The 23,175-nt window shown below is 46.5% G+C and overlaps 2 long non-coding RNA genes across 2 annotated transcripts; one reads left to right on the top strand and one right to left on the bottom strand.

Moving 5' to 3' along the window:
- Positions 1-4,473: 4,473 nt before the first annotated feature.
- On the bottom strand, positions 4,474-7,741 carry LOC148672110 (uncharacterized). Its single transcript, XR_015935657.1, has 2 exons — positions 7,602-7,741; positions 4,474-6,048 (listed from the first exon to the last, which is right to left on the bottom strand). It is a non-coding gene; the product is annotated as an uncharacterized LOC148672110 (long non-coding RNA).
- Positions 7,742-8,049: 308 nt separating this feature from the next.
- LOC148672109 (uncharacterized) lies at positions 8,050-10,292 on the top strand. Its single transcript, XR_015935656.1, has 3 exons — positions 8,050-8,141; positions 9,475-9,635; positions 9,721-10,292. It is a non-coding gene; the product is annotated as an uncharacterized LOC148672109 (long non-coding RNA).
- Positions 10,293-23,175: the final 12,883 nt, after the last annotated feature.

The following is a 23,175-nucleotide window of genomic DNA, read 5'->3' as shown; positions in this document are numbered from 1 at the left end:
TGACGCAGCTCCCCACCTGAATGTCCTCAGTAGGTGTGTGTGTGTCCTGGCTTGTCCAGCTCCACCGTGACTCTGTATTGTACTACGCAATAATTGAAACGGGTGGACTGGTCGCCGTTAGTGCTGTCCACACACCGCCGAGAACCATTCAGACTTCCTCCCCTCTATTTACATTTCCAGCCTGTTTCGGCTCACTTTGCTCTAGTTCCTGAAGATTGTTCTCACACCAGCAGATAACTGCATCGAGAACACCTGAGCCGCCAGGTAACAGGGGCGAGGACGAAATTCAGCGGCGCGCAAGGCGAGGAAACTCACCAATGGGGTTCACAGCACTGTGTCACACTGATGCGCCTCCCCCGTGATCTTCCGGACTCTGTAGAAAGGTACCTAACCCTGAGGAGGTTTTCCAAACCATCTGGCTCGTTTGGTTGCGAGGAGCTAACTGATCCCAGGACCTAACCCAGCTGTTTCTTTAAAGATGAAAGAGTGTTCTACAGCTTGTTACACAGCCCCACAACCGACGGACAGGAACAACAGAGTCCCACAAGACCAGCTGAACACTAAGAAGCGCAACAAAATCGAAACACCGTTTCTCTGCTCCATTGACATTGCTGCGATGACCTCATGCAGTTCCGTTTTTTTTTGTCTCCTAAAGTGACTCCAACAAAGCAGTGGCAGAGGGAGTCTCTCACTCGGGAGTCTTGCTGTTCCTCTGGGCGCCCTGAGCATCAACGCACCTTCCGCCCGACACATGACCTTGAGCTCCGACTCCGATAGCAGTGTGTTCCCAGAACAGATTCCCAGTGCGTGCAGGAGCAAAAACACTCCTGCCTATGACTTCTCATGTGAAGGGTTGCACTGGAGAGAACGGCCGCACTGAAATCTGACGTCAGCAAAGGCGACCGTCCTTTGTTACAACGCTGCTATGAAAAATACTTTTTTCATTCCCCGATTCTGTTAGCTCTTGAAGCTGCACGTACAGTTGTGTCCTGCAGAGGGCGCCACCCAGTGGTCTTTTTTGTAACGAAAATCTTAAGGAAAGATATAGGAGGAGAGCAGTCATAGCTAATTGTTTTTTTCATGTTCGTCTGCCAAACAAGGCGAGAAGACTGAAAGAGCAACGTCTTGCTTCCTGTCGGCTACGGAAGGTAACAGACGTTAACGCGGCAATAATGAACGACGACCACTAGGTGGAGCCATTACTGCGCATAAAGACTAAACACCGCGCATGTGTCGTTGTCATTGTGTATTGCCGTCACTGTCGAGACAAAATTAGAAATAATGTACCTACAAAGATACCGGCTCTTGGCTAACGTCACCTTCTGCGGTCAGAACGTCGACGCTATGCAAATTACGTTTACTTCTGAAGATATGCAAAAGTATTTATCTGGGGGCAGATTTCACTCCGTGTAGAGTTTGGAAGGGTAAACAACACTGAATCGAGGTTCCTGAGACCCCACGAAACAGGGATACAAGCACGTGGCTCAGATCCCCGCTCTCTGCCCGAGCCTCCCCTAACCTCACCATACCAGGATGTGCGCAGATTACTTCCCACAGCCGTATTTCGAGCAAAGCGTGGGCACCGTGTGCAAGTGCTGGGGGGGGGGGGAGTCTTTCACGCGTGTCCGCTCCAGGAGTCACGGTCGGGGCACGCGCAGGTGATCCCCATCTCCCGCGTGGGATAAATAACAAACAGGGCAATTCAGGGCGACGGAAGTACCAGCCGGGCGCTCTGTCTCGGCGGCAGGTGCGTCACTACGCTGGCAGAGCTACTGTCTGGCAGGACATCCTATCTCAGGCCAGAGCCCAGCGAGACATGAAGACGAGAATAACCGCAGCTGGGAAGTGTTCAAGGGAGACGCGCTCAGCCTCAGGAAGAGGGCAGGTATCTCGGAGTGATATTCCTGTGCTCGGAAGCCTTTGCACTTCCTCTTGCCTCACTCTGTGCCCCTTTGCCCATTTTTAATGAACTGAAGAATTATACAAGGTAGCCTGTTGCCTGTACTGGAGCACTACTAGTCATATAAGGGCTATCCTAGGCACCACTGAAATACATGCTTTCCAGAAACATGTCGAACGAGCAGCTGACAAAAAGGAGTTTTGTTTAAAAAAAAGTAGAAGATTACAGGTGACAAACTAGAGAGCTGACAGGTTGCCTCATGGCCCAGGAATCTTACATGATCAGTTTTAAACAAGTCTGACTGTTTTTAAGAGAAAAAAACACTTTAGTTACATCTCTTTAAAAAAACACACGCAGAACTTCACACCTTGCCGAGAGTCATTCAGACGCGTCACCTGAAAACGGCACCTGCGGCTGACGCTAAGCAGGCTGTGGAGGAGTGGTCAGGGCTCCGACTCCTGACCGCAGGGCTCTGCAGACGGGGCTGCTGTTCCCCGGAGCAGCGTATTTCATCCAGCTGCCTCCTGCAGGCCCTCCCCTCTCGCTGGTCACTCACAAAGTTTATACTTAGGAAAAAAAAGATGCGTAATCAGAACCCCTGAGAGTTACTGATGATGCAGTAAGTTGATTTCAGATCCAGGGAAGCTACATGCAAGCGCATTGACATCTGAGGACCAGGGGCACTTCTTTACACAAAGGGTGGTGGGAGTGTGGAACAAGCTACCCAGCCATGCCGCCGAAGCAGATACACTGCTTTTTTTTTCTTTCAAGAAACAGTTGGATGAGCCCCTAGGATTAGTTAGCTACCAAATGGGCTAGGTGGGCTGTCTTGCTCATCTCATTTGTTAAACTATTATGCTCTTACTAGGATTAGCAAAAACCAATGAATAATAATAATGAGCTGCACATAAAGACATAAAGCTGTTCTGTCACCAGGAGCTGCTCAGGATCTGCAGAGCTGTGCTTGCTCTCTCTAGCCCTAGGGCATGAGTCTCCAGCACCCAGAAGGCTCTGCAGAGAGACGAGGGAGGGGGGTGGTACAGTACAGAGCCATTCACAACTCAAGTGCAGAGGCTGCTGATCAGTGAGGCTCCAGGCAGAGCCAGAAAGCAATGGATCATTTAAGGGCTGTCATCCCGGGAGACCAGCATGCTGGTTCAGGACGGCTGGGTGTAAACAAGCTCTCGCCCACGCAGTGCACAAACTGGCACAGGAATTGCCACATTCTTCCTGAGCCCCTCTCCTGTTCCTCTACAGTGCGCCACAGTTTCAGGCTCTAGACACGCAACCCGAGCTTTCCATTAGGATTTTAATTTTTAATGAGCATGAAGCTTTCTTTCTAAGTAAAAAAAACGAACTTTGGAAATAAATTAATATGAATGTTGTATCTGGGGACCTTTTTCATGGCAACTTTAAAACCTAAAAGTGCCAAAACTATTTGTCCACAGTGACCCAGGCAATTGCATCCCAGAATTCTTACAACACCCTCTCTGCTCAAGGTTTCTAGAGGATGACATCACCCATACCACTAAGGCAAAAAAGCCCTCAAATAAGAATAGATGAATGTGGCAAATGCCAACACTCGCTGTGCCTGCCAGGGCATTTGGCCCAGTAACCAGGCAACATGATCCGAACTGCTCCAGAGATACCGTTCCAGGGGGTGAGGGCTATCGGACATCTGGTGACCAAGTTTATCAGTCCTCATCGCAGTCTTAAAAAGCAGAGCAAGCAATTAACAGAAAATGAACTGATTGGAAATCTGTTTTTGTGCCTTTTGAAGCACGGGCACCTGGACATGCAGCACGACACAAAGCCAGATTCTGCGCAGACAGCGCACCACACCTTTGAAGGTTTCTCTTTCGCAATCGGCCTTACTTTCCAATAAGTCACACCTCTTCTGCCAGCGCGCAGGACCGGCAGATCTCAGCGCAGATCAGAGTGGAGTCTGGAATGTGTCACAGTCAGCAGAACAAGGAGGAAAAATGCATCAGTGACCTTTGGTTCAAATTATGTTTTTCGATGAATGAAAACAAAACTTGGGATTTTGGCTCTAAGCAAAGATCTACAGATAAAGATAACCCATTCCCTTCCTCTTTTGCAATTATGTACTTCAGGAGTTTATATGTATTTATACATGCTGAGAGGCATTCAAAACACAATGCTCTTGGTTCCAAACCTCAGTTGTTGTGCCCTTTAATGCCTCGGGATATATCTTTTGCATTTGTTACTGACCATTGAAAGTGAAAGTCTGCCAGAGAGGGAATGTTGGGCTCCAGGCCAAAGAGAGAAAGATTAATTCTTTCCTGACGTCTCTCGCTCTTTAACCCCAGCCACTGCAACTGATAAAGACCCATCAGTAACACCCGTAGCACGAACGCAGAAACCAGCAGCCGACCCTGTGTTCCATAAGCGCTCCAGGGGAGGGGTGAGTGAGGGTCAGTATGTGTAACAGACACAGTGTGGGGAGAGCTCACATCTGAGCATGGTACAGGAGCCACACTCTTGTCAACAATCCACAAACTGAAAGTCATCAGAAAAGCTGAGTTGCCATCAACACTGTAAATCATTGCACATTTGGTAAGAGGTGGCAAAGCTGATTTTATTTTAACGAAATATAGTTTTGCTTAGTGCGAGAAAAAGGCCGTAGATGTCCCTGAGCAAAGAACTTCGTCCCCTGCAAAAACACGAAATTCATGATAAAGGAAAATCTAAAGGAGAAACGCTTGCTATTTGCAGGACAGGAAAGGCTGCAGCCCCTCCAGCCGATGCAACTTCATTAAGAGTTTAAAAGGAAATCAAGTTACAATGACTTCACAAGCAGGGACCTGAAACCATCTGGACTTTTGTTCTCTTCTGAACCTGTTGCATATCCAGTACACCTTTTAAAACTCCAAAATCAAAATGAATAGATCGCTTCCAAGCGGGAACTCAGAGGACTTTGGCAAAACGTGTTATCAGACATCCACAGGCCAACGCCGTGCAGCAGCTTGTACGTTTTTGAGAAGCCTGTGCCTCTTGGCGTGTGGTTTCCTCGCACTGGCATAATCAGACTGTGTAACAGGCAATCCTTACGACCACCAGTCAGGTGTGCAACTTCTAGACTTCCAGATTTCAAGGGTGGTTTTGCATATTTATAGAAAAATGAGCAGAAAAAACTCCTTCTCAGCTGAAAACGCAGTCTTTGGCGGCTCGTTGTTTGCGCCTCCCACCACAGCATAGAAAAGCCCAGTCCCGCATGCCTGACCCGGGAGGTGACACCAGAGCTCTGAAGTGTGCCGAGGCGCAGACTGGGCCGACCTGGCCTTAATTGGTCGGGAGGCCATTCCCTTTTCATCTTGATGGGGGGAACAACGTGCAGGGGGAGGAACCCCAGCTGGGCCGAAAGAGGCTGTAATGAGGGTAAATGTTCCAGGCCACTGGACCGCGCTCGAGGCAAACTCATCGTGACAGGCCAGGAAATCGCAGACAGCGCGACGGCCTGCGCTCTTCCTCCAAACACCCCCTCCCACTCCTCCTCCTCCTCCTCCTCCGTCAGATCCTCACAGATCCTGGCTGCCGCTTCAGCTCTGCGTGACGTCCCAGCCTCTAACAGACTAGGAGTTGGAAGTAAAGGGGGGTCATTCAGTCATCATTCACTGTCCCGCCTGTTGTAAGCTTTTTGTCCTTTTCAACTTTTGTCTGAGCCAGAGGTCAGGGAGATCAGTAAATGCCCATGTGTCCTTCCACAATGGGCAGTGTCCAGATTGTTTATCTGGAGTGGCAAGGCAGCTGGCACCACAGAGCCCTCTGGGTTTGGGGGGGCGTGGCACAGCAGGGGTCCCCACCGAGCTGCTGCCTGATTTGTGCGGATCCTCCCTTTCATCAGAAGATGCCCTGGGGCAGCAGCCACCCTGCGCTCACTGGTGCCACAGCGCAGACAGGTCCAGAGGGGAAAGATGAGGTATCGTTTCTTCTTCTGCTCAGCCACGGTTTAAAAGGACAACGTGACTGTTTTGGCACCCAAGGCTTAATCCTCTGCAAGTCCAGCAGGCATCTCCTCTCGCTGACACATTAGTATCTCAAGCATCATTTCTTTTAAGAGACCTTTCTGGCTGGAACCAGCTCTGAAGCACTTGAAGCAAACTCCTGTCCCCACAGAGAAGACTCCACTGAAACATAATATGGAAAGTAAAATCAAGATCTCGAGCTGGAACAGAACATAAAAATAAACAACTGTATGCTGGGAGCTTGGTTCAAAGTGCACTGAACTCATGCCGTTTAAAGCTCTTAAGAGTTTCCGAGAAACTACAGATATCTAACAAGAGGATAAATCAGAACCTACTAAAGAGAGGGAGCCCGAATACTGATGTGTTTTGCGATGTTTTGAATCCTTTACTAAGGATCTAATTTGGAGGAGCAGTCCGAGTGAAGTACCTTGACACAGGGCCACAAATTTCCCACCTGCGACCTGGACCCCCAGAGTTTCTGTCCAGATTCCTAACCATCATTCTACCTTGCTGCCTTGAGTAGAAAAGGGGCCACAGTGCTAAAGACATCAGGCAGATCAGAAACCGCTCAGCTCAGCAAAGTTTTTTTTAATGCCACAACAACTTGGAGCACAGCCAGCGTGTAATTATCTGAGCACACACCGAGAAGAGACTCCTCTACAGGAAGCAAACTCCTATTGGAGCTCTGGGCTGGTCTTACAGCACGGGCAGAGGGTCTTAATTGCTCAAATGCCAGAAAGCCGATGCTACAGACCCAGGATTCTGAATTCAGGGAATTCTGGAGAGGGGAGGGGCGGGAGGCTGTATTAAAACCCCACAAAAAAGTGTTTTCCCTCCCCCGCCCGGAATGCGGGAGGGAAAGGAGAGGAGGATGAACAAGTGACATTCATTTCAGAGCACAGAGTTTCAGCTTAAACACACAGCTCTCTCCAAAGGTGTGCCAAGGCCTGACTTGACAGAGGAGCTCTTATTGCCTGCATTGTTCTTTCCTTTCATCACATTTTCCACTCCTACTGTCTCATCTGTTCCCTGTTCCCCTTCGCCCCTACCTGGGTAGTCTACCTTGCGCTCGGCAGCTTTCAGGAAATAAAAAGCAGCCTCTGAAAAGATGCCTTCAAGGTCTTATGGCACCCACATCACAAAACTGCCAAATTCCTTCACTTGTGTCTTGAATTCACGGTTCATCGTCAAATCACGGAGCAATTGTTGGAGCATAAAGTTCCCATTTTTAATTCTGCAGCGTAATTAATAATTACTCAGAAAGGTGTCTCAGGAGAGGCATCACAGCTGCAGTGCTCCACCTGTCTCTAAACACCCCCTCTGCCAGGATCACAGAAGGGCAGTGCTGGCCATTAAGCGTTCTATCCGCGGTGACACACCAGAGTTCAGACTGCCTGTTTTCGTACGCACACATCTGTACACAGCGGGCTTTGCTAAAGCAACCTGGATAAAGCGGCTTGTCCAGGGAAACAGCAGCCGTGTCGCCTGCCTGGGAAGTCCCCGCAGTCTGTTTGAGTCCCGGACACTGCTGACCCATAAAGAACATGAAGGGCCAGCCACCCGCTGGCCCTGCCAAGCAGATTAACTGAGCCGCCTTGAACTGCTCCACGCTTTTGAGTCAAGTCCAGCAATTAATATTGATGTTCTGCTGATGCCTTCATTCAAGGCAATTACCAAGGGTTACAGTATAAAAGAACCACTGGCATCCACATCACCTCCAGCCTGTGTTTGCTCGGGGGATCGAGACTCTCCCTCTTCAGCTGTCCTCATCCGTGTCGCTCGCTGCTCTGGGTTCAGTCTGTCACGTCTGTCCAGTAACACAGGCAGCACGTGCTGCTGAAGACATTCCTTTTCAAGCCACAGGGACCTTCAGAATCACACCGAATTCTCCCAGAGCAGCCCTGCTGCCCATTTGTGAGCCGTTTCTTCTGTTTTTGACGTATGTTGATGTTATTAATTGGCCCAAACGCACATATTTTTTCAAGTCTCTTCTAGCCTGTAGTCATTGATCCTGAATTTCTGTGGAAAGAGCCAGCATGTTAGGTTTCGCCTCCTGTAAGCTGTGTTTCATGCCTGATCTGCCGCTTGCTGGGTGAAGTTCCAGTTTTTGTCAGTTCCCATGAGAATTCCTGATTAACACTGGGAGCTGCTCTGCTGTTCAAGGCCAGGGATCACCGGAGAACGAGGGGGGCCTCGTGCTCGTCAGGGTTCGACAGCAGGCAGGAGCAGCACAGGGTGGTCCTGGCAGATAAGCGGTAACTATGCAGAAAAACTTGGCAGGTTTAAGTGAGTCTCAGTTCCAAGTTCATCAAGGCCCAAGAACACACAGCATTTGTTCAGTTGTCATGACGGCAGTCACAGTAGCATGCCAGAAAGGTGACCCCAAACTGCTGACAGCTTTTTTTAAGAGCCTCTTCTCTTGCTGTTTTTTGCTCCTTCCTGACCTGTAGGATGATATCCCGAATCAGCCACAATCCAAACGTGAAATGGGCCAAAGTTAGCTCGTTTGGTTGCTATTAGCTAAGCAATCCAAAGACCTTACAGAGTCGTTTGTTGAACACGGCAGGGTAGCTTGTTCCACAACCCCACAACTCTTGGTGTAAAAAAGAGTCTCCAGTTCAAAAGGGAGTAAAAGGAGGAGCTGGCTTGACTGGAGGTAGACTGTTCTGTCAACAACCTCTGTTCTGTTTGGTCTGGAAGAACACAGAGTGCCCGCAACCTCTACCGGATTATTCCAAATTAAACCAGTGAGAGCAGACCTAATGTTGTGTGGCCCTCGCTGATGTGCAGTTCAGTTAAGGTGGCATTTATTAATCAATTAGCAGGTCTACTTATTTAATCAATACTTGTGAACAGCTCCATGTTTCTTTTGGGCTGTTTGGACCCATCGCCCTGATACAGCCCAGAAGATTCTCTGCGGTGTTCGTGTCCCTACACCAAGCAAAACACCCCCTCCGTTCCATTGCCAAAGCTAACTTAATTGTTGCATTAATCACCGTTAACTGGAAACAATTTAGCAATCACACTGATGCTATACACAGCATCCCAAAGCTGGCACAGTCATAGGCCAGAATTACGAATCCCAGAGAGGTGTCTGATAATAGTAATACACTGTGTACGCTGTTTGTACATTTTGTCTTTACAAACCTGCTTTTCAGGTTTGAATTCTGAAGTCAAGGTAGCTGCAGTCAATTTCTGGAGAGTGAAAACGAAACATTAATGGTTTCGAAGCTGACTGGGGAAAAACCCCGTCCTGTCCCCTGACCTGCCTCAGAAGAGGGGCCGGGGCCGCCGGGGGCAAAAACAGTTTTCGAACAGCTCGGAAACAGGAAGGGCAGCTGGGCTCCGAGTCACCGATAGCCCTGACAGGGACAGGTGCACAGTCACCTCAGAATCTCCTAAAAGTCCCGCCTGCCTGCGCTGGGGGGAATTCCAGGACTATTTGTCAATAAACGGGTTTCTCTTCTAAACGAATGTTTGTCTATACTGTCACATCCCCTAATTTACAATACCTAATCACCGAGTTCCTTTTTTTTTCCTCCCAAAAACATAAACAGTGACTTCCTATTCCTGTTTCTTCTCCTCCAGCCCTCTCAGAAGAGGGCCCTCATACGAGAAATGAACTGGACGGCCCGGAATTCCAGCCTACGCAGACAGGAGGCAGGAATACCGAAACAGAAAGAGCAAGCTTTATCGCCATGCATCTGAGAGACACATCAACCCCGTGGCGGCTCGGCCTCATGCCTTTGGTAAGATTTCACTGAGCTCTGCTGCACTTGCTGACAGTGTCATGCAAGATAAATAATAGTGTTTCACTATTTCACTCCACCTCAGTTCTTCACAATCCAGATCACCTGCTCACTGAATTAACTGGACAGTTCAACAGCTTCTCTCAGCTCTTCATGTCTTGCTGCTTTAGACACCCAGAAAATCTGCAGACACAGCGACCCACGAGAACCAGGACTGGACACCCCTGCTTTAGGTGGGTCAAGGTAGAGAGTGTCAGAGAGTGTCAGTCCAAATTTAAAACAAAGACATGCACTCCCCCTCACTTTGTCAGAAGATCGGTCCAGCTTGCTGACTGCTTAGAAGTGTCGAGCAAACTCTACAACACACACACAGATCCTGAGATCCAGCACAGCATTGGAGAAGAATGTGAGGAGGACACTGTGGCTGCAACTGGTATAATTAATGCCTGAAGTAAAGTAGGTATTCCTGGTTGGGAGTTTTTAGAGTTTTGCGAGTGGAGAAGGATTTGTGTTAAAGATCACAGTGGCGCTAAGAGAGGCAGATTCTCCCCACTGCGATTGACTCATTCTGCTAACGCTTTTACACATTTGGATTGGAATTTTATCATTGGTATTTTTCAAGAGTCCTCAGCCTTTAAAAATGAAACCTGCAGTTCGATCTCATTTGCTCCTTCACCCTTCTGCCAAGCGTGAGGTAATGTTTACCCAGGCACGTGGCAGCCTGCCTCTTTTCTGTAGGCTCAAGGACTGGAGAGGTTTTGCTCTTAGACAGACAGGTACTACTATGATTCATCACACCTCTGCTTTGGGTATCGAGTTCTGGAAGAGGACAGGTATTGCTTATAGTCTGCAAACAACCCAGGTCCCCCCTCTGCAGGAAAACGTGTGACCTGGAGCTCAGACTGGCACCCCTGGAGATGCAGGAGCTCCCTGAAACCATGTGACCCCCTTCTCCTTTATGTGCTTACAGGCAATGCTTAGCTAACAGCACTGTAAGTCTTGCCCTCTAAAACAGTTATAGTATGCCACAATACAAATCACGTTCAGTTTTGTTTATTTTTTACACTGAAGGAGGATTTTCAGGCTTTTGGTGGACCCACTTCCAAGTATCACAAAATATTTTTATTTCACCAAAAGTGCACCAGAACAATACCACAGGGTCCCAGTATTGACTATATGGGACTCAAAAGACTGCACAACATCCCCCTACTCGTTGTGTAAAGAGGTTTGTCCTTACATACAGTTAACAAGTGTGAGGAGACAATTTCCTTCCCATGTGACTGCAAGTAATTATCTCTGTGCTGGTGAGTTTTTAAGCTTCATTTTAATGGCTCTGTTAGTCAACTTGGATAAAGGAAAAAAGGAAAAACTATTTGAAACCTCAGCTGATTCTTGAGGTGCTCATGGTGTCACCTTCAATAAAAAGTTTATTTCACACTGATATGCTACTTTAGGTAAACACCTCGTGCTTTCAAAGTCCACGGTTTGTTTCACTCAGTTGGCATTAATAACTTCGCGTCTGAGCTACAGTACAGAGTTTGCAGTACAGGTCAGATTCTCCCTTTCAACGCAAGTTAAAACTTTGCCAAACGCAACCACATCTGACTATTGGCTACAAACACCAGCTGCAGGTTCTGTCTTTTTTAAAAAGAAATCCACGTACAGAAATACAATCAATCTTTTTGAGTTTATTCCCGAGTTCATTCCCGAGAAAAAATGAAAAGAGGAATTACTTCTGGAGAAATATGCTTATCCTGAAGCAAAATCCCAGATGGAAAATGTATGGGTCATCTCTCCCAGAAAGCCCCCAAATGCCTAGACAGCAGTACAGTGTTTTTGAAAGGTTGTGTCTGATTTCTCTGGCTCATCAAGTGGTCATCAATTTGAGAGTCATCAAGTGGTGAAGCAAAGTCAAGGAGAGCCTTCACTGCACGTGGCCAACCACTAACAGAATCGCTCTGTTGAACGCAGCTTCAGACTGCCTTGCTCGTCACGGGCACGCTCACCATGAATGAACACGAAATGAAAACGAATGAACTCCAAACCGAAATGCCCATGCACTCAGCCGCAGCCCTCAGAAGGCAAGATCGGGCCCCAGAATTCACTGGCCAGATCACAGCGAGGTCTCCCAGACAGACGCCCATCTAAGTCATGGCCCTGCGCCATGGCTGCGATTAGGAATCTATGAGAAGGAATGCCTGAGCGGACTTCCCATAAACCACGCAAACCAGCGCTGTGTAGCCTCACAACCACAGACACCTGGCAACAATTAGCTTTTGTTGCTCATTAATTAAAACAAGAGGGTCTGAACAGTCCTCTAAATGGTCAGCAAATCCAAGCTGAAATGCTTTTGTAGGACAAAACACGGGGGCCTGAACGTCAAGTGCACACCCTGAACCTTGATATAGGCTCAAACAGACCTGAGAACTCCTTGGTCCTGAACGTTTCTTTAATAAAATAATATAATAATCTTCAATTCCTCACACTTATATGGTGCTTTTCTGGACACTCCACTCAAAGCGCTTTACAGGTAATGGGGATCCCCTCCACCACCCCCAGTGTTCAGCCCCACCTGGATGATGCTCCAGAACGCTCCCCACACACCAGCTCTCAGTGGGGAGGAGAGCAGAGTGATGAAGCCAGTTCAGATAGGGGGATTATTAGGAGGCCATGACTGGTAAAGACCAGTAGGAAATTTAGCCAAGACACCGGAGTAACACCCCTACTCTTTTCAAAGAAACCCCCTGGGATGTTTAATGACCAGAGAGTCAGGACCTCGGTTTACCATCTCATCTGAAGGCTGCATTTAACTCCAAATACACATTGTAACAAAGGGAAATAATTATTTTAATAACTAGGTAAACCCCCCTTTTGTAACCTATTGTAACCCCAGCTGGAGGACAGACCTTGCTCCAGGCTACCATAGAGGTCAGCAAGGACTTGAACCCCCAACGCTGGTAAGAAGTCCAGGTCCTCAACAGCCTGCGCCACTTTCCCCTTCCATTATAAAAGCACAATTAAAATCTGTAGGTTTTTTGCCAATCATAGATTCTAAATAAAAGCTGAGAAGTTGGGAAGGAAATGCACTCACAGCCAGGTTCTGTTACATGACACACATGTATTGTTTAGGCTGAGACTGGGGGTGTTGATCAATTCCGAATGTTAGCTTTGTTGTTTACATGTGCTCGCCTCTTCAGCTCTCTGGAAAACACTATTTCTAGGGAAAGACAGCTCTGCAGCAGAACTCTGCGACGGCAGAAAGCCAAAGAGTTACTGGAATCACTTGCATGGCTGTGACACTGCAAGGCTCCCCGTGAGGGGGGAGGGGTAAAAACCGCCGGTAGGGGTGCCTCTGATCTTGGGGGTACCGTTCCTTGAGTAAAATCAGCTGCCCTTCATTACGCAGAAACGAGCCACCTGGGGCCCAGGGCAGGCAGTGGTTTTGTGGTGAGCTGAGAGATGCCTCATCTGCAGCTCCAGATGGCGGATGGTCAGGATGAACTCCGCTGTAACGGAGAAGCCGGGGCCGGAGAGCCAGCCTTAAAGATGAGCCTGCAAAGTGGCCCTGGATTTGACACCAGCAGGAGCGCGGAGGGTGCTTAACTGTACAGTGGTGCCACTTATCTTGAGCTGTATGAAGAAGGATTAAGAAAGGATCTGGGAATTGAAAGTCCTTGTTTTTCAGGGATACTGCTGTCTTGTAAGACAGAAAAGAGACGACCATATTGCACAGACCAGTTTGGAGTAGCTCACTGGTTAATTCTCTCTCCTACAGCCAGCCACCCTTTGATCCACCCAGCCCCACCAGAGACAGCCAGAGCACGCAAGAGTCTCCATCCTGGATGTGCTTTGCAAACCCACAGCTCCTTTTCACAACCAAGTACCACAGCACAGCACAAGCGCCGCGACTAGGGTGGATGACGGAGGACCGAACCTGCCCGTCACTCGTAGCTCCACAGGAAGGCATCTCACCATCAACAGGAGGCCCTGGTGAGACTCAGGCCAAGGAACTGTCGCCGTCATCGCCTGCAGAGGTGTGTGCTGCTGGAGGACCAATGGGGAGCACGCAACGTTACTTTTAACAGAAGCATCACTCCCAGTGTTCTAATAGTTTGTAATACTGCTCGCTGTGCGTCACTGTGTACAACATACCGCATTTGTTTAGGTCAGAATCTATAAACATTTTATACAAAAATAAAACGGATAGTTAAATCCGTTAGGGAAGTTGCCGTGGATAAACATCCTAGTTCCTTTAAGAGATGTTTTTTTGAGTCACGACGGTAGGAGCGCACCTGGTACGCCACTGTTAGTATGCTGCACTGTGCTTCCTGCACAGGATTCTGGGAACACACACACCCTCAGGGTGTGGAAGTGGAAGGAACCTGCTCAGAGCACCTGGTGAGGACATAATCTGGAAACCAGAGGGCCAGTGTACCAGAAAGCTTCGCACAACACAGTTCCAGGTGTGATGGAAACAAAGCTCATATAAAATGGCATATCACATCAGCACCACGAACCATAGATGCTCGCAAGTCACTGCACAGCTAAAAGCAACCAGAGAAGGAGTTTAATAAAGAACAGGAGGGTCTTCTTTACACAAAGAGTTGTGGGGGTCTGCAGTAAACTATTCCAGCCAATATGCTGGCTTCCTTCATGAAACATCAGGATGACATCCTCAGGTAAATTAACCACTGACTACCAAACAGGCCAGTGAAACCAGTAAGGACACAGAGGAATTAAAAACCAGATGGGCTGAATAGCATCCTATCATCTGTGGCCCTTCTGCCATGCTGGGATTCTTGGAACAAGGACCTTTGCCGAGGTGAAAGCACAGAAAGGTGTAGTGGGACACACTGGGTTCATGGAAAAAGTGGAAAGTTTGGGAACAGTGGAAACCTAAAAAACAGGAAATGGTTTGGCCATATGCAGAACCAAAGGGACAAGGCGAAGCACTGCTCGTTTCCTGGGTAGCAGTAGTAACTAATGGGATGCTTCACTAGTATCTTTCGAAAAGAGGCCTTCTAATGGAAAGTCTATCACAGGGGTCCAGAATCCTGGTTCTGGAGCTCGGATTTGCTTGCAGGTTTTCTAGGTGTCTTTCAAGCAGCAGCACCCGGAGAGCTGGAAGAAGCCATTTAACCTGTCCGGCGAAACCAGTACTGAGCCAATCTGGATTGCTGCAAGCCCAGCTGGACTAAAAGCCTGAGGACACACCGGCCCTTCAAGCACAGGGCAAGCCTGGTTCAGGCAGAGCTGTCACTGGCAAACCTTCTCTACCTGCGTATGGCATCAGTCACATCGGAAGAAAAGCTTCCTTCCGGTTGTGGTGCCACCCACTCCTGTCTCAACGCCACAAAAACGATGGAAAACAACTGGAAACCTTTCAACCACGGCCTTATTAGGGAATGCAAAAACGGCTTTGCTTTTTTAATGCTCGTCTAGTTTAATTAAACAGAAAACCAGCGTCATTCAGGAACTCGAACTGCTAACAGTCTGCTGCAAGAAACAGCTTGATCTATTTCAGAGTGCTGTTGACAGAGCCGTGCTCTGACCCTTCGCGTTCCTGGCTGGGTTTCAGCTGAAACCAAGGAAGAAAAAAGAAAGGCCTTTCTGGACCAAAATAAATCAGCTATAATTTTGTGAAACATTAACTCTCTTACCTGGCTTTGAACTAATCGAAGTCCAGGAATTTAATCCAGAATGTGGAACAGACAGGTTTATACTAGAAATCTTCCTTATACAGTAGGTATGCTAAAACTCTGGGCCTGTATCCCCAATTAAGGTCCTGCTCAGCTTCATGTTTTCCCTTATTGTCTACATCTATTACACAACAAAAGCTAAAACATTCAAAAGCAGATATACACATCACAAATTACAACAAAAACATTTATTTTCAAGACCATTACACGCCCTATCAACACCATGGCATATTGCAATAAAGCCCCCTACTCTTTCTACTGCTCTGTGGCTGCTCCACGCTCTCCATGCCAGACAGAATAAACACCCTTTCTCAGAGGCTGATACGGCTTCCTTTTGCAGGACTCGCACCAGCCTCCCCCAGGATGAGGCTGCTGAGGTCAAGGCATTTCTGAAGCCTGGGCATTTTATTTCTGATAAACAAAACTGACGCCTCATGCTGTGTGCTTTTTGATTCCTTATCGAGGGAGCCACGACAAGCAAGAGCACAGGAGGTCCAAACAGGAAATAATGAGATGTGATCGGGAAGGAACGGGTTCCTTGCTAAAACGTACTTGCTAGCAGCTTTACTGACTCAAGCGCAGGGCCAGCTCACATGATTCCCGGTCCGCTGTGCTCCCCTCCCCCCATCCCTGATCACACACACCTGGAAACAAACTTTTCTTTATGCCCCTGCTCGGGAATCAGCCCAGGGAAGAGCAGCCGGGTACATTCCTGGCTTCGCAGGTACGGCCTAAGCTGACAGGCTAAAAAAACTCTTGAACGGAGAAGGCCGCAAGTCGACCCGATCCAAGTGCTTCAAACCGCGCATGGCACTGTCAGAATCGGCCCACCTGACTTCTTCAGCAGGAGCAGTGTGACACGAACCAAGGTGCACAAGTAGAAAAGCACAAAAGACAAATTCCTAATGCAAGAAATTGTATACGGCTCATAAAAGTGATCTCTTCAGTAGAAGCTACAGGAAAGCACATTAAAAACAACAAAACAGGAGGCATCTCTGTGCACAAAGTGCTGTGGGAGTATGGAGCAGGTTAAACAGCCATGTGGTTGATACGTGGTTTCTTTCAAAAAAGTGCTGGATGTGATCCTTGGATCAATTCACATACACAAACAGTATTTTACACAATATTCTAAAAGAGCCTTAAATAGTGGATTATACAATTTTAAAGATACCCTAATTTAAAGTCTATTTTTATACTCTATTTTCCTTGCTCTTCCTTGGTTTTTTATTGCATACCCATATTGTCAAGAGGACGTAAATGATGCATAACATAAGCCTTTGTCATAAATAGCCTCTTTTTGTTCAGTGTTTCTCATTTAAGGTTTTGCCACATGCATGCTGTGTAAATGTAATTGCTTCTTCTAAACTGCTAATCCTTCCACTTTCATGTCATCTGCAGGCATGAGCAGTTTACTTCCTATACCAGAATCTATGTCACTGATAGAAATTAAGAACAACAATGGTCCTAGCAGAGATCCCTGTAGTACTCCACAAATTACATAACACTAGTTTTAATATTCCTGATTGGTATCTGTATTTGTTTTCTATTTAATAACCAAATCTCATCCAAACGTGTGTTTTCGTCAAAGCCTACTGCCTGTAATTTGAGAATGAATCTTTTGAGGACCCTGATCACAAAATACACCACAGTATCTGATCTGTGTAACCATTACAGCAGTTGTCAGCTGAAAGAAATCTTATTAAATCTTATTACTGGTGAGGCAAGACCTACATCTTATAAACCCCTGTTGATGGCTCCCTAGGAATTGATTTCCTGAAAGGTGAGGTTGTACTTTAGCTCTAATAATTATTTCGATCACTTCCACTCGCTGTACTGTGTGACATGCGATTCAAGCAGTCTGGCTGAGAACACACGGCTGTTACACTCCTTGGTTACCAATGTCTCTGTGAAGCGTACAGCCCAGAGGCTGACAGATGTACTACAGGTCCAATAGGGCTTTTTCCTTTTTTAATTTTCAATTGATTTTTTAATTTTAAGCCTTGTAAGGAGGGTGTTACAAGCTGTTTTGGCTTTGGTAAAATTTGAACAGAAAAAAAGTTTAATAGTTATAAATTCCACAGTTGTAACATAGCCATCTCCACACACGCGTCAATTTCGGAAAGACTTACTTTATTTTAGCGTCACAGGGAAACCCAATGACATTTCGGTATTTGAGTGCAGTTTCAAATACATTTACCAAACATTTGAAGTCACCACCAGGAAATACCCTAAAAGGGCAACATACTGCATCTGTTGGGATGGGCGTTTTTTTTACTACTAACAAATTAGTAACAGAAAATAAACATGAGGCATAAGCATTCTCTGGCCATCACTTTTCCAAACATTTACAGTGGGACTAAAGCAGACTTGGGTGGTTACCATAAATTTGTCAAGGGAAATGTAATAAACGTTTTGACTAAAGTAGTTCTGTATCTTACTTAAAAACATTATTACAAAATAAAAAAATAGGATAAAAAAACAACAGACTTTTGCACTTTGTACAGTGTTTTTATGTATACTTCTGCAGTTCCACCCTTGTTAAAACTGTGTTTTATCCCAGCCCTTTCGCAACTCTTAAATACAACAACAAATGTTCAGTAATCACCTCAAATAATTTACTAATTGAATTTTTGTCATAAAGGTCAAAAAGGCAAAAAAGTCTGGACTATTTTTTAGCAGCAACAACTAAATGAATATGAACAAGAACAGAAATAATATATTGAAACAAATAAGGTGAGAATAAATTCTAAAGATAAATTCTAGATGACAATGCACACGTGGTGGGGTATATCTTTATTCAGCAGGGCAGTGCTTTATTAATATTAATATCCAGGAAAAGAAATTGTACTTTAAAGGTACATGTCTAACGTGTGAGGTTCAGTGCAGGCGGGTGACACCACAGTCTCCGCACAATCACCCGAATCTCATGCCTGATGATCCCATTCATGCTGGAGCCTTATACTGTACTGCCCTGCAGTGGGATGACCTGCTTTGTGTTTTGAAACATGTATATGTAAATGGGAGACGCCCGTGGGGAATGGGATGTAGTTCATGGGGGCTCAGCGGATGATGTAATGTCTTTCCTGGAAGCTCCTTTGGAATCAGGTAATCATTACAAGGCGGCTTGCGTCCGGTCTGCATCCACGATGCTTGAACGTCATGCATGGCCAGGAGCACAGCAGCGGCAGTATTAGGGGAGCAGTGAGTCAGAGGGATGGCCTCCATTCTAATAAGCAGCATAAGAAGGCTACAAGAGGCTACTCAGACACTGTCTAACTGGCTGGATTCAGCAACCACACTGCAGGAAAAATTCTCAGGAACGTATAGCGGCTATTTCTCCCAGTTCTCCCAGTGAAGCTTTACTGGGTGGTATTCTAAAGATATAAGAGGAGACACAGGAATCTCTAGTAGGTTCTTCAATGATGAAGTATTGGGAGGCTGGCTTCCGCAGCATGGCTGAACAGCTTGCTCCAGACACCCACAACACTTTGTGAAGTGTGTAAAACAATGAACCCTGTGTTCACGTCCTCGTCACTTTCACCTGTCTTCAGCTCGACTTTCTTTGGCTCATTTTATCAGCACATCCTAGGATTTTGAATACCTAGCTGCGTTCAAAGTTTTCCAAACCCCTGCAAAAGCATGGAGGAATACCCATAAAGCATGTGGTAAAGCATGCTAAAAAAAGTTGCAGAATCTCTAGCACAGTCCATTCTTGGAAACGCTGAAAGTGCAGGCAACTCTACCACAGTGCAGTGCCGTACACACTCCGATAAACCAGAGTGCTGGAGCAGGCAGCAAGACAAAAGGAACACCTGACCGACTGATATACAAGGGCTCTCCGGTCTGGACGGACGAGGGTTAAGAGCTTATGATCAAAAGAATCAACTGCTGATCTTGGTTTCCATAGCTTTAGACAAACCAAAATGAAGGACACCCTTTGGATGTGACCTAACCGCCCTGGGTTACCCCAACAACATCACTAGCGCTTATTCACTCACAGCTGGCCAAGGACCGTTCCTCAGGGGAACAACAGCAGTCCCAGTGCAAAGCTCTAAGCCCAACTAGACAAGAAAACTGGTCTTTTGCATCCTGTACTTCTCAGGAATGTGACATATTCTGTTCATGACACTTTCTCACGGGTTAATGCACATCACAGCTCTTGGATTTTCCTCGAAGTACAAGCTTGGGTCCCATTCAGTGCTAAGCTGCTGCCTCATCACTGCCCATCATGCACGGCTGAACTGCAAGAGAAACGTGTTAAAAAGAAGCAGCTGGATCATTAAGCAAAGCAGCAAAAAGGCCAAAAAAAGCGGTCCAGGAGCTGATTGGAGCAGCTTGGACCGATCAATAGTTATGACAGAAACGGAAACACCTCAGAGAACAAGAGAGACTACAGGCAGAGTGATGGGAACCTAAGTTGTATGAAAAACAAGTTTAGATATTATTAATTAAATTAATTATAATTCATTACAGTGGACAACACAGTGTTAGTTTGCTATACTACAATATTAAATTGCATCCAATGACGTTTTCAACAACATTCTAGATTATCTCTTTAAAGAAAAAGCCAAAGAGACTCTCGTGGTTTAGTCATCCAGCTGGTCAATGCTGTGTTTCATCTCCAGACTGCGGTAAAGATCTCGAAGTATTTAAAACCTCAGCTAAACATATGAGTTCTGGGTGTTAATTTCGCTAAAGGCCTCATGATAATAATAATAATAATTTATCAACATGATAAACTGGGACTCATCAGCGGAAACTATTCCTGCTTTAATTCCGCAACAATGGGTAACACACACAGAACACAGTCATGCATCTCAGAGGTTTACCAGTACCGCAGTGTTCCACACATTGCACGAAAGCCATCTGTTTCACATAAACACACATGATTCAAAGATCACTCCGAGATCCGAGAACAGATGATATGATGGCTGATTCATGCTGGTGATCTGGACCAGAAAGAAGGTGGAAATCGGGAAGTGAAGACAGGCCAAGGTCAAAGTTCATCCCACATACACACAATAGGAGGTAGAAAAAAATAACTGAAAGCAAAGTCCCTTTTAAGTTGCATACATGTTTTTGGAAGATCAAGTATTCTTTAAGGGGAAAATCACTTTGATGAAATGAGATAAGATCACCTTATTAGCCATAAACAATATCTTGCATTAGGAATTTGTCTTTCCACATACCCCAGCTTGCTCTCCATGAGACACACAGGGGGGGAGAGAAGCTTGGGGTCAGAGCGCAGGGTCAGTCATTGTACAGCACCCCTGGAGCAGCTGGGGTTAGGGGCCTTGCTCAGGGGCCCACCGGAGTAGGGTGCCTCTGCTAGCCATGGGATTCGAACTGGCAACCTTCCAGCCACAGGCGCAGATCCTGCGCCACAGTGCCACTGCTCCACCCCATGAGTGCTGCTTGTATCAACACATGCATGTAAAACCTGCATCCCAGGGTTTGGAGATGGCTACAAACACCCAGAGAAACATGCTTGGAAAAGAACAAGCTTGGAACAACAGGCAGGCAAGAAAGAGTGAGTGGGACCGTGTTGGAACATTAATAGGCTAAAATGGCAATGGGCAGGCACACAGCTTGGAGAGGGGATCACCAATGCCCCATGCAGATCTGACCTCAACACAAGGAGACGCAAAAAAAGCAGACCCGAGTGAGATCTGAAGGTTTACAGAAAGTTTGGATCAGGACAGACCAAAATGGGAGTTAAGAATCCCTGGAAGATATTAATTCTTCAGTGAATTGATGAGAGGTGACGGCAATGGTATATATACATATACAGAGGTCCTCCATGGTAAAGAATATGCACAGTCTCACCACTGTGCCAAAACACCAAGCACAAGAGGGAGCAAACACAAATCTACCCACATGTGGTTGCTCAGGATTGTACAGCGTGTTGGACTGGGGGAATTCCAGCAGGGGAAAAAAACTGAATCCTTCTGGGGGCGCGCACATTTTAACAGGACTGGTTTTTGCACTTTAACTGAAAACGCAGAGCCCATGTTCAAGATCGCAGCAGAGAACTTGTCCGTCCAGGTGTGACTCTGAAACAGCCAGAGGGTTGCGCACCTCGCCGAGGTGTTCTCCCACAGCCAGGCGCTGGAAGGTGCAAGCTGTTTACCTGTTTCAGGCACAAATGTGCTGCAAGGCCTCAGGCACTGTTCTGGAACAAAAAGCCGGAATGAAAAATGGATTTCTCACTCCGGCACAGGAGAGGGTTGGCTTGGAGAAGCTTGTGAATACATGTCTGAGTTTTAAAAAAGCCACCAAACAACAACAATGACAAGTAGATGGCATTTTCTGAAGCTCCTAAGCTCCTGCTAGGTGATTTGAATGTTAGACACCATGTGACATATCCCTGCAGCCAGACTGATACTATCACAGGAATTGCTCAGGGCATCAGCATGTTTGGGTTAGGCAATTGTTTCGTCCCTGTGCTTTGTTCTGGGCTCTTTTCTGCATTGTTATGTATCAGGGAAATTTTTGTCTTTGCTAAATCTCACACTTATCAGCGGGATCCTGTTTTAATATTCCTGGAAGAGACAGGTTTTTCCTCCACGTTATTTGTGCAGCAAAGGGATTTTTGGTCTGAAGCTCCTTTGCTTTCGCTTCTCGATATCCCTCACTTGGCCTCTTAAACCAGAAGTTCACGACTGGCAACAGGTTGTTTGTGTTGTTCTTGTGCAGTTTGTATACTTCCTATGCTGGATGTGTTCACAGTATACAGTTGTGAGAAAACGTTTGGGAACCCTTTGGAATTATATGGATTTCTGCATGAATGTCTCCTGAAATGTGATCTGAGTCATAGTCTTCATCTAAGTCATAATAATAAATAAAGACAGTCTTATTTAAGAAACAACACACACAACATTTTAAATTGTCATTTTAGGAGCCATTCATGCAGAAATTCAGATAATTCCTAAGGGTTCACAAACTTTTTCACACAACTGTACATACATATCTTTACCAAGAGGAGTTAAAAAAGCAACAAATGCTACTGGTTCAACACAGCGTTTATAGCTAAATCTCCTCTCAGATCGTGGATTCTGGGCTCGATTCTGACCTCGGGTATCTTCTGTATGGAGTTTGCCTGTTCTCTCCATGGCCATGTGCGTTTTTGTCAGCTCACCTGTTTCGGCAGTAGTCCAAAGACTTGCCATCTACATACATCAGTTCTCTAGCCTGTCCCCTGGGTATCTGTGTGCCCTGCTTGGGACTGCATCCCATTCTTCGGATCGCTTTCCTGCAGCCATTGCCTGCTGAGTTAAGCCCTACGTTGAACTAAGCTGTTGATGAAAATGGATGGATATAGAAATATACTTATTCAGGTTATTCACACAACTAGTTACAGAAGCTCCTGCCATTGATTACTGAGGCCAGCAAGGGTTGCAGCTGACTGGCTGATCAAGTGCTGCTCACTGCATGACAGAGCAGGAAGGACGCTGGAGTAAAGAGCCATTTTTGTTATGCTATTCTGAATTAAAGCTGTAACGAATCGTCCCAAAAAACTGTTGTTTTAGCTGATGCTGTGGAAACAAGCCCTCTGGACTAAGAAGCAACTAGCTAGCTAAATTCTCAGATGACCCAGACGGTCTCATATCATTTGTATCCTGCTACTAGCTGTCCGTTTCAACTCATCTTCTTGTTCTTGAAGACATACAGTATACCACAAACGCTGCACACACAAAACCACCAGTATTGTGGATGATCCCTCCCACCCCTCCTGCAACCTCTTTGCCCTCCTGCCATCTGGTAAAAGGTATCACCAGTACACAGGCCAGTTCCACCAGACTCCGTAGCCTGACAGCTCTTTTCCACAGGCTGTCAGGCTC

The sequence above is a fragment of the Lepisosteus platostomus genome, chromosome 4 (genome assembly GCF_059453375.1).
Source record: "Lepisosteus platostomus isolate fLepPlt1 chromosome 4, fLepPlt1.hap1, whole genome shotgun sequence".
NCBI classification, from domain to species: domain Eukaryota; kingdom Metazoa; phylum Chordata; class Actinopteri; order Semionotiformes; family Lepisosteidae; genus Lepisosteus; species Lepisosteus platostomus.
This window is presented reverse-complemented; position numbering and strand designations above follow the sequence as displayed.